The sequence below is a fragment of the Rattus norvegicus genome, chromosome 11, assembly GCF_021556685.1.
Source record: "Rattus norvegicus strain SHRSP/BbbUtx chromosome 11, alternate assembly SHRSP_T2T, whole genome shotgun sequence".
Classification (NCBI taxonomy): domain Eukaryota; kingdom Metazoa; phylum Chordata; class Mammalia; order Rodentia; family Muridae; genus Rattus; species Rattus norvegicus.
This window is the reverse complement of record NC_141544.1, coordinates 81,917,775-81,931,101: the sequence shown is the minus strand read 5'-3', so window position 1 is coordinate 81,931,101 and position 13,327 is coordinate 81,917,775. Positions and strand designations below refer to the sequence as shown.

At 49.1% G+C, this 13,327-nt stretch overlaps 1 protein-coding gene across 17 annotated transcripts in view; it reads left to right on the top strand.

The window, feature by feature from the left end:
• The first annotated feature begins 642 nt into the window (after nucleotides 1-642).
• Tnk2 (tyrosine kinase, non-receptor, 2) overlaps nucleotides 643-13,327 on the top strand; it is a 39,273-nt gene continuing 26,588 nt past the window's right edge. For 16 of the 17 annotated variants that reach the window (XM_087576157.1, XM_087576158.1, XM_087576149.1 and 13 more), the window contains exon 1: nucleotides 643-1,053. The gene's annotated coding sequence lies outside the window, so the exon portion shown is untranslated. 17 annotated transcript variants of the gene reach the window in all.

Sequence of the window (13,327 nt, the reverse complement as noted above, 5' to 3'; positions counted from 1 at the left end):
GCGGCCTCTGGGGGGCAGGCGCGTGCGCGGCGCGGCGGGCGCTGGGGGTCGCCGGCGGGGGGCGCAGGAGGAGCGTGGCGGGCTGAGCCCTGCGCTGCCGGAGCAACAGCCGGCGCGCGTCGGGCGGCTCAGCTGGGGCCCGCAGCTTCTTCGCGGGCTGAAGCTCGGCGTGGAGGAGCAGGGCGGGGTGGGTCCGGCCGTGCAGGAGGAGGGCGGCGTGGGGCTGGGGGTGCAGGAGCGGGGCGGCCGCGGTCACGAGCCCAGCCTGGGGGTGGTGTGGGGGCCGCCCGACGCCGCGGACTGGAGGCGCCCGGCGCGTTGGACGGGCTCGGCCGGCGGGCCAGTGGCGCAGGAGGAGGGCCTGGGGCCCCGCAGGCAGCAGCAGGAGAAGGGGGGAGGCGGCCCCGCAGTGCAGGAGCGCGGCGAGGCCCGTACCGGGGTGCAGGAGCGCGGGGAGGGCAGCCCACGTAGGCTTCTGCGGCAGCCGGAGGAGCTGCCGGAGTTGGACCGCTCCTGCCCGCACGCGGAGGAGCTCGAAAGTTCGGAAGAGCGCAGCTGGGAGAGCTGCAGGCACCTGGGCGGGGAGGCAGTGGTCCTAGGAGCATCCCTGCGGAGTGGGGACAGACTCGAGCTGCTAGGGAGGGCCAGGCCTGTAGGGCCCCGGGGGCCTGAAGGAGAGGGGCGCCTGGGGGTGCAAGAAGCAAATTGGCTGCCTGGGGTGCAAGAGGGCCAGGTAGTGTGGGCTGTTCAGGAAACGTATCTGAACGGTAAAGGGTCCCCAGCGGGAGAGGGATTCCAAGAGGGACACAGAACCCGCAGGCGCAGACGACGAAGGAGGTGGTAATCTGCAAGCTGCCTTACTGGCATCGGGGTTGCTCTAGTGCCAAGAGGAATGCAGGAAGATGTAGGGGCTTGGGGAGCAGAAGAGCGCTGTGAACCTGACCTTTGGAAGCCATTGCTGGAGGGTAGGCAGTGGCCTGCAAGATCCTCTCTGCTACCTCAAGTCTGAGCATCCTTGAAGCAGTGTCTGCCTGGGGAGAGCTGAAAACTCAGGTAAGGAAGGCCGATTTTGTTATTAGCTGGAGTTGATGAGATTCGAAGCACCGGAGTATGGGTTCCAAATATCCCTTTTCCTCTCAGGTTGACCAACAAGGAGAGCACCTTCCCCACCCAACACATACAATTGTATCTAGCAACTCCCTCTTTCAAGTCTAGACTGGATGTGAAACCATTTGAGTGCCTGCCTGGTTTAGGCTGAGGGAAGAGAAGGTAGGATAGCCCCAGGGCTATGGTTGCAGGGACACAGTCATCCCCTCCACCTGTCTGCTGGTGAAGGTAGGTGTGCCTCTGTGCAAGCAGTTGTGCAACCTGCATCGCTAGCTTCAGGTCCTCCGGAAAGGGGAAATGGGTAGTGTTGCATTAGTCGAGCCTTATCTTGTCCTGTTGGTCACATGAGTGTGGCAGCCAGTAGTGACTTGGGCACGAGCCCGGCCTGCGCCTTGCCACACGGTTTTTGTCATGGTTGATTATGCTGTGGGCCTAAAGCCAAGGATGGGTAGAAGAGCAGAGAGCGAGTGTTGAGGTCTTCGTTTCTGAGTGGAATGAGAAAGGATTTACCAGCGGCTGCTGCCCAGGCCTTCCTCGACCTCACTCTGGATGCTGGCAGCTAGAAGCCTGTGGTATTCTGTTAAGACCTCCTCACACCAGATGCGTGGCTTGTTCATGGCGCCGCCTGGAGGTGGAGACTTCAGACCAATGGCTAGATTTGATATCTTGTTGACACATGACATACCCCCCCACCCCTTTCCTGGTCCAGGTGGGCTCGGTTGATGGCTTACAGCCTCTGTCTCTGTTTCCCTAGCCCTGTCAAGAGTTCTTGCACCTCTAGCCCACTAATGTGATGGATCCAGAGTTTCTGTCTAGCGCCTTCACTGGGAATATCTCTGTCCTAGTCCACCATTACTGTGCCTAGTCTGACTTGAATACCCCGGTTCTGAACTGGCCTGGGTGGAGATAGGGTTCTCGTGTGGGGGCAGAAGAAGGGGTAGTGGTGGCTGGAGGAGCCGGTTTGCCTACTCTGGCAAACCCAACCCGTCTGTCAGCTTCATCCCGTGCCAGTCACATTGTCTCTCAAACATTCAGACACCGGAAGCTGCTGTGTCCAGGGTGCCAAGCTCTCCTGGAATGACCAGAGTGGTTCTGCCTCACTGGTTTCAGTGGAGAGAATTATGCTGTCAGCACATATATAAGCATACACCTTCGCACTTACTGTAGGTTGCCTTTCCTGAACTTTTGGATGAACAGGAGAGCGGCTGGTTAGCTCTTCAGAACTCCCTGAGCTTGCTGTGCCTATGGGTTTTGTGTAAACGGAAATCAGTTAGTGACCTTTTAGAGTCTGGCTTCTTTGGAGTAGCATCCCTGTTTCACATCACACCCGTGTGGTTGCGTGTGTATCATTGGTTCCTCCCCAGTCTTCGTCAGTATCCGTAGTCTCTTACACGTGTGTCTTTGTCTTTTTGTCCATTTCCCTGGTCATAGGTAGGCTTCTGATTCGGTATTACAAGTACAGCTTCATTGAGTGATTGTGTTTGTCTTCGTGCGGATATAGACTTTTATTTCTCCCAGGTAAATCCTTAGGGCTCGAGTGGATGGATTATATTGTAGGTGAGCAAATTTAACCTTTGAGGAACTTCTAGACTTACCGCATAACCCCTACTTACATTTTCATAAGCCAGCTAAAAATACATTTAAGTAAAAGTGATTTTTTTTAAAAGATTTATTTATTTATCATATACAAATACACTGTAGCTGTCTTCAAATACAGCAAAAGAGGGCATCAGATCCCATTACAGATGGTTGTGAGCCACCATGTGGTTGCTGGGAATTGAACTCAGGACCTCTGGAAGAGCAGTCCATGCTCCCAACCTCTGAGCCATCTCTCCAGCACAAAAGTGATTTTTTTAAAATGAGAAAATAATTAAAAATAAGTAACTGGCTTTGGTGTAGGCCCAGCTCCTTGGGGTCTGGGGGCAGGAGACCAGCTCAGCAAATAAACAGCACATCCTAAAAACCTAACCCCCTCCCCAAACCTACCAGACAGGCTGTTTTTCTAAACAGTTGATCACTTTTATACACCCACCATGCATTGTTTTATGGTACCTCTTAACTCTAGACATTCTAGGAGGTCTACAGTGTGTGATTGTGGCTTTAATTAACATTCCCTGGGTGACTAACTTTGGCTTTTTCACGGGAATTTTTGGTGGGGTATCTGTTCACATCGTTTACCCATTGTGCATGTTTTTCCACATCGTTTTAAATGATTTGTAAAGTATATTCAGAATATAAATCTTATCAAATGCATGGTGTGCGTGTGTTTCTTCGTAGTTTGCGGCTTGCATTTTAGCCATTCTCTTTCTCTCAGTTTCTCCCTTCATTGTACTCTGCTGTTGTTTTGACTTAGTTTTATTTATATTTGTGTGTGTGTGTGTGTGTGCGTGTGTGCGCGTGTGTGCGCGTGTGTGCATGCGCGCTATGCCAGAGAAAAACTTTTGGGAGTCATTGGGAGTCAGTGTTCTTTCATAATGTGGGTCCAGGAATTCAGCTCAAGCGGTCAGGCATGGTAACGAGGGAGCCATCTTGCTAGACTTTTTTTTTTTTTTTTTTTTTTTTTTTTTTCTTCCCCGGAGCTGGGGACCGAACCCAGGGCCTTGTGCTTCCTAGGTAAGCGCTCTACCACTGAGCTAAATCCCCAGCCCCTAGACTTTTTTTTAAATAGTTTTAGACAGGCTCTTACATATCCCAGACTGACTTCAAACTCCCTATGTAGGTAGTTGAGGGTGGCCTTGAGCCAGTCAGAGGCGCCTGTGGTAGTGGCCACCTGTGGGATCTAGAAATTGAACTCAGATGGCTTTCAGTTCTCAGGCCTGCCTGGGTGCTGAAACTACAGACGTTCCACATACAGTGACTTTGGAGTTGGTTCTTGACTGAGTTTCCAGCAGCTTTTAGCTTTTTTAGAGGGTCCACCTTCTTGGTAGTCTCCTGGTCACTGACTAGCAAAAACAGTTTTATTTTTCCTTTCTTACCTCTGTGCCTGTGATCTGTTTCCTTTTCTTACCTGTTCATCATAGCTATGTTATCTGGCATGGAAGAATAGATACCTCAGTGCTGATCCTGGGGAGAACATTCAGTCTTTCACCATCTAACCTGCTGGAGGTTGCAGGCTTTTCATGCACAAATGCATCGATTGGAAAACTCTCCTTCTGTGCCTGTTAGTGAGAGTCATTTGTTCGTTTGTTTTGAGACAGGGTTTCTCTGTGTAGCCCTGCTGTCCTGGAAGTTGATTTGTAGAGCAGGCTGGCCTCAACGCAGAGATCACCTACCTCTCCCTCCTGAGTGCTGGGGTTAATTAGAACGGTTGGGGGCTGGAGAGATGGCTCAGAGGTTAAGAGCACCCGACTGCTCTTCCAGAGGTCATGAGTTCAATTCCCAGCAACCACATGGTGGCTCACAACCATCTGTAAAGAGATCCGATGCCCTCTTCTGGTGTATCTGAAGACAGCAACAGTGTACTTATATATAATAAATGAATAAATCTTTAAAAAAAAAAAAATTAGAACGGTTGGACTTCAGGCCGGATGCTTTGTGTCAGTCAGTGGGATTTCTGTTTTGATTCGTTCACATGCAATTACACAGTAGCATATATATGTACTACTTGTAAGTGTTTAGTTTTTTTTTTTAATTTTTAATTTTTTTATTTTTTGAGGTTGGACATCTACAACCCAGACTGGCCTTGAACTTGCTGACTAGCTTAGGGTGGTCTTGAAATCTGTATTGCTCTCCTGCCTCAGCCTCGGCTTCCTTAGTGCTGGGATTATCGGTGTGTACTCCGGGCCTAGGTTGCTAAGCTCTCTTGAGTCAGGTACAGTGCTGCATGCTGGTAGCCCTAGCACTCAGGATGGAGGCCAGAGGACTGGGCCAGCCCTGGCTGTGAGTGGAGCAGTACCTACACAGGCAGAACTTGTGTGTCCTTGTTTCAGACAGCTTTTTTTTTTTTTGGTATGACTGCAGCATTCATAGCATACGTCTTTTACTTTCTATAGTTTACTGTCAAGTGATATCAGTATAAGAACCCTAAATGATATGCTTTCATTTTCCCCCTCTTATGAAACAGTTATGTTGTAAAAACCCATACCACACTGATCCTGGCTTGTTTAAACCAGCACCTTAACTTTGAAGCTACCTTGAATAATGATAAAGCTATTCTAAATAGTCGTGAATGCTCAGCCTTCTTATCTCTGCCTGATCCTGTCCCCTGGTCTTGCCAGGCTCTTCCCATGCATAAGAACCATGCCCAGCAGAGTTTGAGGGGACCTGGCAGAGATCTCTGGGGCTGCCCCCTTCTGGCCCTCTGAATAGTAAGCACCATTCCTCCCCTGGGGTTTCAGCGCCATCTTCTCAGCATTGGTTTCTCTTTCGTCCTGATAAAGCTGGCTGCCCACTGTTTTCTCCCTTCCGAGATTTCACCTATTCTTATGTGCATTGCATGGATGTACATGTGCCACATATGTGCCTGGTGCCCGACACGGGTCAGAAGGAGGCACCTGATCCCCCGGAACTGGTATTACAGACAGTTGTGAGCTGCCCTGTGGATGGAGGGAACCTGACCTAGGTCCTCCGGAAGAGCAGCCAGTGCTCTTAAGTGCTAAGCCTTTTTCTTTTTTTAACCCCACCCCCTTTTATAAGAGGATTTAATTTTTCTTTAAATTTATTTTTGAGATAGGGCCTTACTATGTATACCTGGTTGGCCTGATATTAACTGTGTAGACCAGGCTAGCCTTGAACTCACAGAGATCCGCCTGACCCTGCTTCCCAAGTGCTGGGATTAAAGGTGTGCAGCATCATTGGTGACTTTTAGCTTGTTTTTTTATTAAAAAACTCATTTGACACAGCCAGTTATACAAAGAAAAGTGTATAAAACATTACACTCTCATATTACTAAGCACACAGCAGTGGCTTAAAAACTGAGAAGTGTAGAGCGGGCTCTAGGATTCAATGCAAAAATACCCTGTACAGAAAGGTTTCAGGCTCCTAACCAAACCAGATCATTATTAAACAGACTTTATTCCTCTGTTTCTCTCTCTCTCTCTCTCTCTCTCTCTCTCTCTCTCTCTCTCCTCCCCTCTCCCCCTCCCCCCTCCCCCTCCCCCCTCTCCCTCTTTGTATCAGGGTTTCTTTGTGTAGCCACTCATTGTGTTGACCAGGCTGGCCTCAAACTTGGAGATCTGCCTGCCTCTGCTGGGATTAAGGGTGTGCACCATTACTGCCAGACCCTTTTCTTTCTTGACTGGGGTCTCATTACATTGCAGTGGTCAGGAGATACAGCTCATCATGGGGCTGGGGAAGGCATGGCACAGGTAAGACTGTATGGATGGCTCACTCATTTCAGGCCAGGAGGCAGAGAGCACCCGGGCTGGAGTCTGGGCTGTACATGCCTCATTCCAGCCCCATCTAAAGGTCCCACAGCCAACCAAAACAGTATCAGTAGCTGGGGACCCTGTACCAGAACACTTGAGCCTGTGGGGCCATTTCCTGTTCAAACCATACTTCCTCCCCTTGATGGTTTTGGTAGCACACATCCTGTGTCGTGTCCTGAAGAGGGAGCCCTTGATAGCACCACAGCAGCCTATGCTTGGTTGGTGGTTCTGTGAATATAGAGATAGGTCAGAACTGCTTCCCTTCTAAGACTTGAGGGTACGAGCCATTGTGTTTCCGGATTCATAATTTGTACTTACATTAGTTTATTTTATCATCGTGATAAATATGTAAGGAAATCAGCGGAAGGGAGGAAACACTTGGAGAGTTGGCTTCGGTCTGGGCTTGGATAGCTCTGTGGCTTTTAGGCCTGTGGTGAGGTGGTCTGTCATGGCAGAAGGGAATGGCAGAGCAGTGCTTCGAACTTCCTGGAGGTGGGAAGGTAGACAGGAAGGGGCGTGTCCTCAGTGACCTGTTTCCTTTAACCAGATCTATGTTTTGCTAATGACTTCAGGTCATGACTCAATCAAATGATTAATTCATTGACTAGGTCAGATGCCTCTCGGTAGTACCACAAGCTGGTGACCAAGCCTTGACCATGAGCCTTTCTGAGAGAAAGACTCTGAGGAATTTATTATCTATGAGTACACTGTAGCTGTCTTCAGACACACCAGAAGAGGGCATCAGATCTCATTACAGATGGTTGTGAGCCACCATGTGGTTGCTGAGAATTGAACTCAGGACCTCTGGAAGAGCAGTCAGTGCTCTTAACCACTACGCCATCTCCCCAGCCCTCTGAGAGCACTTTTATCCAAACAATAAGAGTGTTGGAATTTAAAGTCATCCCAGTCCTTTGCTGCATGAAGAACTGCTGAAACCACACTGTCCCATGAGATAGTCCATAGATCCCTAAAAGATGTCTTCTTCCCAGAAAACCTTGACTCAATGGAACTTGGGTCTACGGTTAAAAAAATATATACTTTCTGAAAGGTCAGGATGAGTATGGGAATCTAATACGTGAAAATTCTCAGGATAACTTTCTCTGGATATTGTTATGATTCCTTCTCCACTGATGTTAATGAGACTTAGAGTTTAGAACTATCTGAATAGTGAGTAGCTGTGTAACCTTATGCTGATTTTCATGCTGTGAAGAGTATGTATTTTTAAAAGCTACCATGTCAACAGTGGATGCAGTATTTGAAAATGGGTGGGCTAGGCCAGGACAAATGATTGGCACAGTTCTAGTTTGTCTTGAGCTGTGGTTCTCAGCCCCGGTTCAGTTCCATCTAAAGAGACTTCAAAACCTCTTGGACCCATTTGATTAGAATCATACGGAATGGAGTCCCATCGTCAACATTTTCGAAACGCCCAGGTGATTTCAGTGCACAGCTGGACAGAGAACTAAGAGCCCTCAGAGCTAAGAGAGCCTTGCTTTCAGATGATATTTCATGGACTGGTGATGACAGCATCTCTCAAGAGCTTGTTAGAAATTCAAACTCTTGGACTTAACCTTTATCTTTGAATTCAGAACCTGCATTTGTTGCTAGTGTGTACATTTGGTCTAAAAGACAGTGGCCATCAGGGCATGTTGGTACATGCTTTTAATCCCAGTCCTTGGGAGGCAGAGGCAGAGGCAGAGGCAATCTCTGAGTTCGAGAACAACCTGGTCTACAAAGTGAGTTCCAGGACAGCCAGGGCTATACAGAGAAACCGTATCTCGAAAAACAACAAAATTGTAGCCTATACTTAGAAATGCCTGCTGTGACCCTGCCTGCTAGTTGGGATGAGAATAGGTATTCACTCTGTCTGCTGTATCTCTCTCTCTCTCTCTCTCTCTCTCTCTCTCTCTCTCTCTCTCTCTGTGTGTGTGTGTGTGTGTGTGTGTGGTGTAGTGTATATGATGTGTGTGTGAGTGTGGATATGCACACCTAGTCTTCTGCTCCATTTTGAGCCAGTGCTACCTTGCTTGGCTTTAAAGAGGGGTTGTGTAGATTCATACTCTTCTCTTTAGATTCAGGTCCTTGCACTTTTGCATCCATCTCCTTAGCCTGTGGTCTGCTTTCTTATGTGTGATCTTAAAACACTGCACACATGCTGTGATGGCCCATGTGTGGCCATCAGGATAGCTTGTGGAAGTTGGTACTCTTCTTCTATGTTTCCTGTGGATCAAACTTAGGTGGCAGGCGTGGAGGCAGGCATGCTCCTTTAGGGCAGAACCATCTCTACAGGGTGTTGTTTCTGATACTTTGTTTCCCTGGTTTAAAAACAAAAACGGCCCCTGTTATTTTGTGGATACATTTTATCAGTCTGAGCGTATTGCTGAGAATTTTCTGTCTGAAATTTTCTTCTCCAGAGCCTGTTCTTTGCCCCTCCTCAGTTGCTTTTTTGTATGTGTTTTGTTCTCTCCCAAGGTAGAGGCTTTATTTGGTACTTGATACATTTTTGTTGTCTACCTCTAATCAAGTAAGAAGCTTGTGAGGCTGTGGTGCTGGGTGGCTTGTTGGCCATTTTATGTGAAGACTGGAACAGGCCACTTATTGGAAGCCTCTAGTTTGAATGTCTTTATATCCTTCTTGGCTTGGTCGGAGTCCAGGAGACATCCCTTGTCTTGATAGCAGGAAGCCCCCAGACTTCTGGCGCAGGTAGAGAAGGGAGCTGTGATCTTGGCATCTATCGTGTGTTCTCCTTGTTTGAGGTGTGGCTCTCCCTGTTGTCAGCAATGCTTCCTGGGATACTGCGCAGAGACCTGGTGTTTCTCTCTGCAGACAGAACAACCTCTGCAGGGTGGTGGAGCGCCGGTCACTTGGGGTTTGTCCTGGGAAGGTAGACAAGAGGTATTACTAGTTCTTAAAGACATTAACTAGTCCCGGTATTATTAGTTCTTAGAGAGCTAACTAGTCCCGCTCTTGTGTTTGAGCATTTTAGCTTTCTCTTCTAACACCTCACCTCTTTTTGGCACTGCCTCTTCTGGCCCAAACCGTAGCTGCTGTTCCTCCTCAACTCTTGGTGTCTTGGTGACTCCTCCTTTCATGCTTTTGGGCCAGGCACATCTCTTACTTGTTCAGAATCTAAAGTTTACCTGTGATCAAACAGGCAGGATGCAGAGGGATTTGAAGTCCATTGACACTTTTACTGTCCCCAGACTCTCCTGGGACCTCAAGCCTGCAGCGGTGCCTGTGTCCGTTGCTGGGCTTTGGCGTGAAGGGCGTGGAGTGCACACTGCACGGGGAATGCTCTACAGTTACAGCGCTGCTGCTGCTTTGCTGCTGCTTCTTTCCTCACCCCGCTGCCAGGGCTCAACAATGGCCACTTCAGCCCGGGGCTCTTGCTGAAGCAGTGGGGGTGGGCAAAGCTGGAGTCAGAAGTAGGCAGGGTGGCCAGCTGGGTGGCTCTACCCTGCCCTGGAAGAGCTCTGGCAGCGATTGACTGCATTATCCTCATCCTCCCTCCCTGCCCTTTCCTCTGGAGCCAGAGGTGGGTTTGGTGCTATGAGGGTGCCCTGGGCAGGGCAGTGGGTGAGAGACATGCAAGTTGGTGTCCAAACCCTGGTGCAGAAGTGTGTGTCACACATGGGTGGGAAACCTGGACAGCTACAGGCATTTGCCCTTGGTCACACGTTGCTGGGGAATTGACAGGAGAAAGGCAGAGATCCAGGAGCGTGATAGGATGCTGTGGATATCAGTGTGCTTCTCGTTAGCTGGTGGCACACAAAACAACCCCATGGTCCCATCGAGACCATCATGTGGGTGCTTAGGGAAGGCTGAGCCTCCACTCTTTCTGAAGTTGAAGTTGGTTTACCATGAGGCGGCTTCCATTCTCATGATGCTTCTGTTCCTGCTTCTATACCCCACTTCCCCACCTGGCACCCCAGTTCCCTAATAAGTCTGGGATGCCTTATAGATACAGACATCCATCTGGTCGACCTGTGTGGCATCCCTGTAGTCTAGTAAGAAGGTTTGTCGATGAAGGCTGGTTCACATTCTCCTCTACCTGAGTTGTCCTTGGGTAGTTTAATGGGTCTGGGGCAAAAGTAATTGAAATGATTGGCAGCCCCTCTTTCCATGAAGGATCTGTCTTCTCTGGATTGAAAACAGTGAGGAGCAGTAGGGCCTGGTGGGACACACTTTTAATCCCAGGAGTTGGAAGGTCAAGACAGGCCAGAGTTCGAGGCCAGCCAGGGCTGCATCGTGGTAGGGGAAAGGTAGGGAAAGCCAAGGCAGGGAGAGGGTGATCTGACTTGTTCCTGGTGTCCACTGGGCAGCCAAGTGGCAGCAGCTCCTGGGGAAAGAGGCTACCTTTCTCCATTGTCTGTCACAAAAGCTCAAGTCCTTCTTAGCTCTCTTGATTATGTCGAGTGCCGGATTTTGGCTGTTTTACAAGGCACTAACCACACTGGAAGCCTGTGCTAATGGTTAGCACGTAGAATTATGCACTTACCCAAAGAATTACACAAATAATAACTCCTTAAGAACTGGAATTTAATAGTTTTTGATGGGGCTAGAGAGATGGCTCAGCGGTTAAGAGCACCCGACTACTCTTCCAGAGGTCCTGAGTTCAATTCCCAGCAACCACGTGGTGGCTCACAACCATCTGTAAAGAGATCCGATGCCCTCTTCTGGTGCATCTGAAGACATCTACAGTGTACTTATATATAATAAATGAATAAATCTTAAAAAAAAACCAGTTTTTGATGTTGTGAGCAATTTTACCCGATTGTGTTTCTATGCAGTGTACCGCATGAGTGCGGTGCCCACAGAGACCAGAAGAGGGAGTCATAACCCCTGAACTGGAGTAACAGGCAATGCTGTAAGCTGCCATATAGGCACTGGGAATTGAACCTTGGTTCTTTGGAAGAACAGCCAGTACTTAACCACTGAGCCATCTTTCCTACCCCATGACAGATAATTTTTAAAAATATTTTTGGCTCTTCCACGAGAGTTCCAAGTTTTCCTTCTTTTATTTATATGCATTCTTTAACAACCCAAGGGCATTGGTAGAAGCAACTGTTTGAGGATAGAAAATGGGAGCTTAGAGAAATGATAGCATTTGATTGGAGTCTTAAAGATATATAGGAATTCATCTTGAAGGCCAGGAGACAAGTATCACAAAGACTGTTCAGTGTAGGTGGGAGGAGTGCTGAAGACCTTGACTGGTGATTGGGTGGTGGCCTGGGGGAAGGAGGAGTCATGGCTGCTGTTGAGGGTGTGGCTTCTGGCTGGTCTGTGCTGTTTGTCCCTGTATGCTGGGCAGATACTGGAATAGCTACCAATCAGGAGTAGCCATCCCCAGCAGGAGCTAAGAGAGGGTGCTGCACTATGTTGGGGCGTACAGATTACCGTTCCAGTGCAGCGACCTGCTGGAACTGCCTGTAAATTCTGACCCAGGAGTGGAGACTACATAGGGTGGTAGTAGGAGACCTAAGAATGAGCAAGCAGACCCCCAGGGAGTTCATCATTCTTTGAGAATAGAATAGAGTAGAGTAGAGTAGAGTAGAGTAGAGTAGAGTAGAGTAGAAGGAAGGGTGAGGTCTGAAGTCTTTAGAAGTAACAGTGGATAGGGAAGGGAGTGCCATTTTCCTTTGGGATGTGGCCACGGGTAGGTGGCCCGAGTGTCCCAGTGGATGGCCTCAGACCCATGAACACATGAGCAGAGTTGAATTCAGTAGGCTATTAAAAAAAGTAAATTTCAGAAATAAAAGCAATACAGCAGTTCTGAGAATGAATGGCACTCAAGAAAGGATGTCAGAATTATGACAGACCAGCCTAAAGCTAGGAGTGCTGTTTACATTTGAATACTGTGTATGCTTTAAAATAGTCTCTAGTCCTCTAGGCATGATTTCAGTAAAACTTTTTTTTTTTTTGGTTCTTTTTTTCGGAGCTGGGGACCGAACCCAGGGCCTTGCGCTTCCTAGGTAAGCGCTCTACCACTGAGCTAAATCCCCAGCCCCAGTAAAACTTTTTTTAAGCACAAGAATGATGATGACGAGGTTTCAGGCTAACCTTGGTCTGTGGGCCCAGTGTCCCTAGGGAAAACAGCTCAGCCTGGCCCAACCGCAGGACCTCGGCTAGCCAGCTCCTTTCGAGTGAGTGGGCCCTTTGTCCTGAAGAGGGAGAGGGTGTGGGCAGCCATGGTGTGCGTCTGAATCATTGCCTCTCGTCCTTGGCCTCTGGCCAGGTGCCTCCTCAGACCAGTGATGTCATACCACGCTGACCTGAGGTGTGGGGCTGCTTGGTACAGTTCCCTGTGGGACGAGGTCTGGAGGGGAACTAGCCTGGCCTTGGTCCAGAATCTTGGGCCCGGGATACATAGAGGTGAGTCGAGCAGGCCCGACTTGGTGGGGTTCGTGAGAGGTAAGATAATCCTGTGGCTGTGGTTTGGGGAGGAGCTGTGACTTCCAGTTTGCCAGGATGTCATTCCCTCTGCTTACCAGAGAAGGGAAGCTTGCTTGTTAGGTTGCAGTGTGTCCCCAAGAGTATGGTAGATTGTTTTGGAGGGGAAATCTTTTGGCCAGAAGTTGCTTGTCACATCTACTTTTCTGTGGGAATTTGTGACTTCACTGTCCCTGTTGGAGAGGTGGAGAGGGAAGGTGGGCTGGCACCTTTTAGTTACGTGGTATGGAGAGATAAAGGGGGAGAGTGACACGCAGTGCAGGTGTTTATATGGACTGGGTCCCCGTCTCAAAGGCGGTTTGGTTCTGTGGATTTCGTGGCAGTATGGTGTGGAGGCGAGCTAGAGAAAGCAGGAGTGGGGAATGGTTTTGAACCTTCATTTAGCCTGCCAGGGCAAAACAGGACGG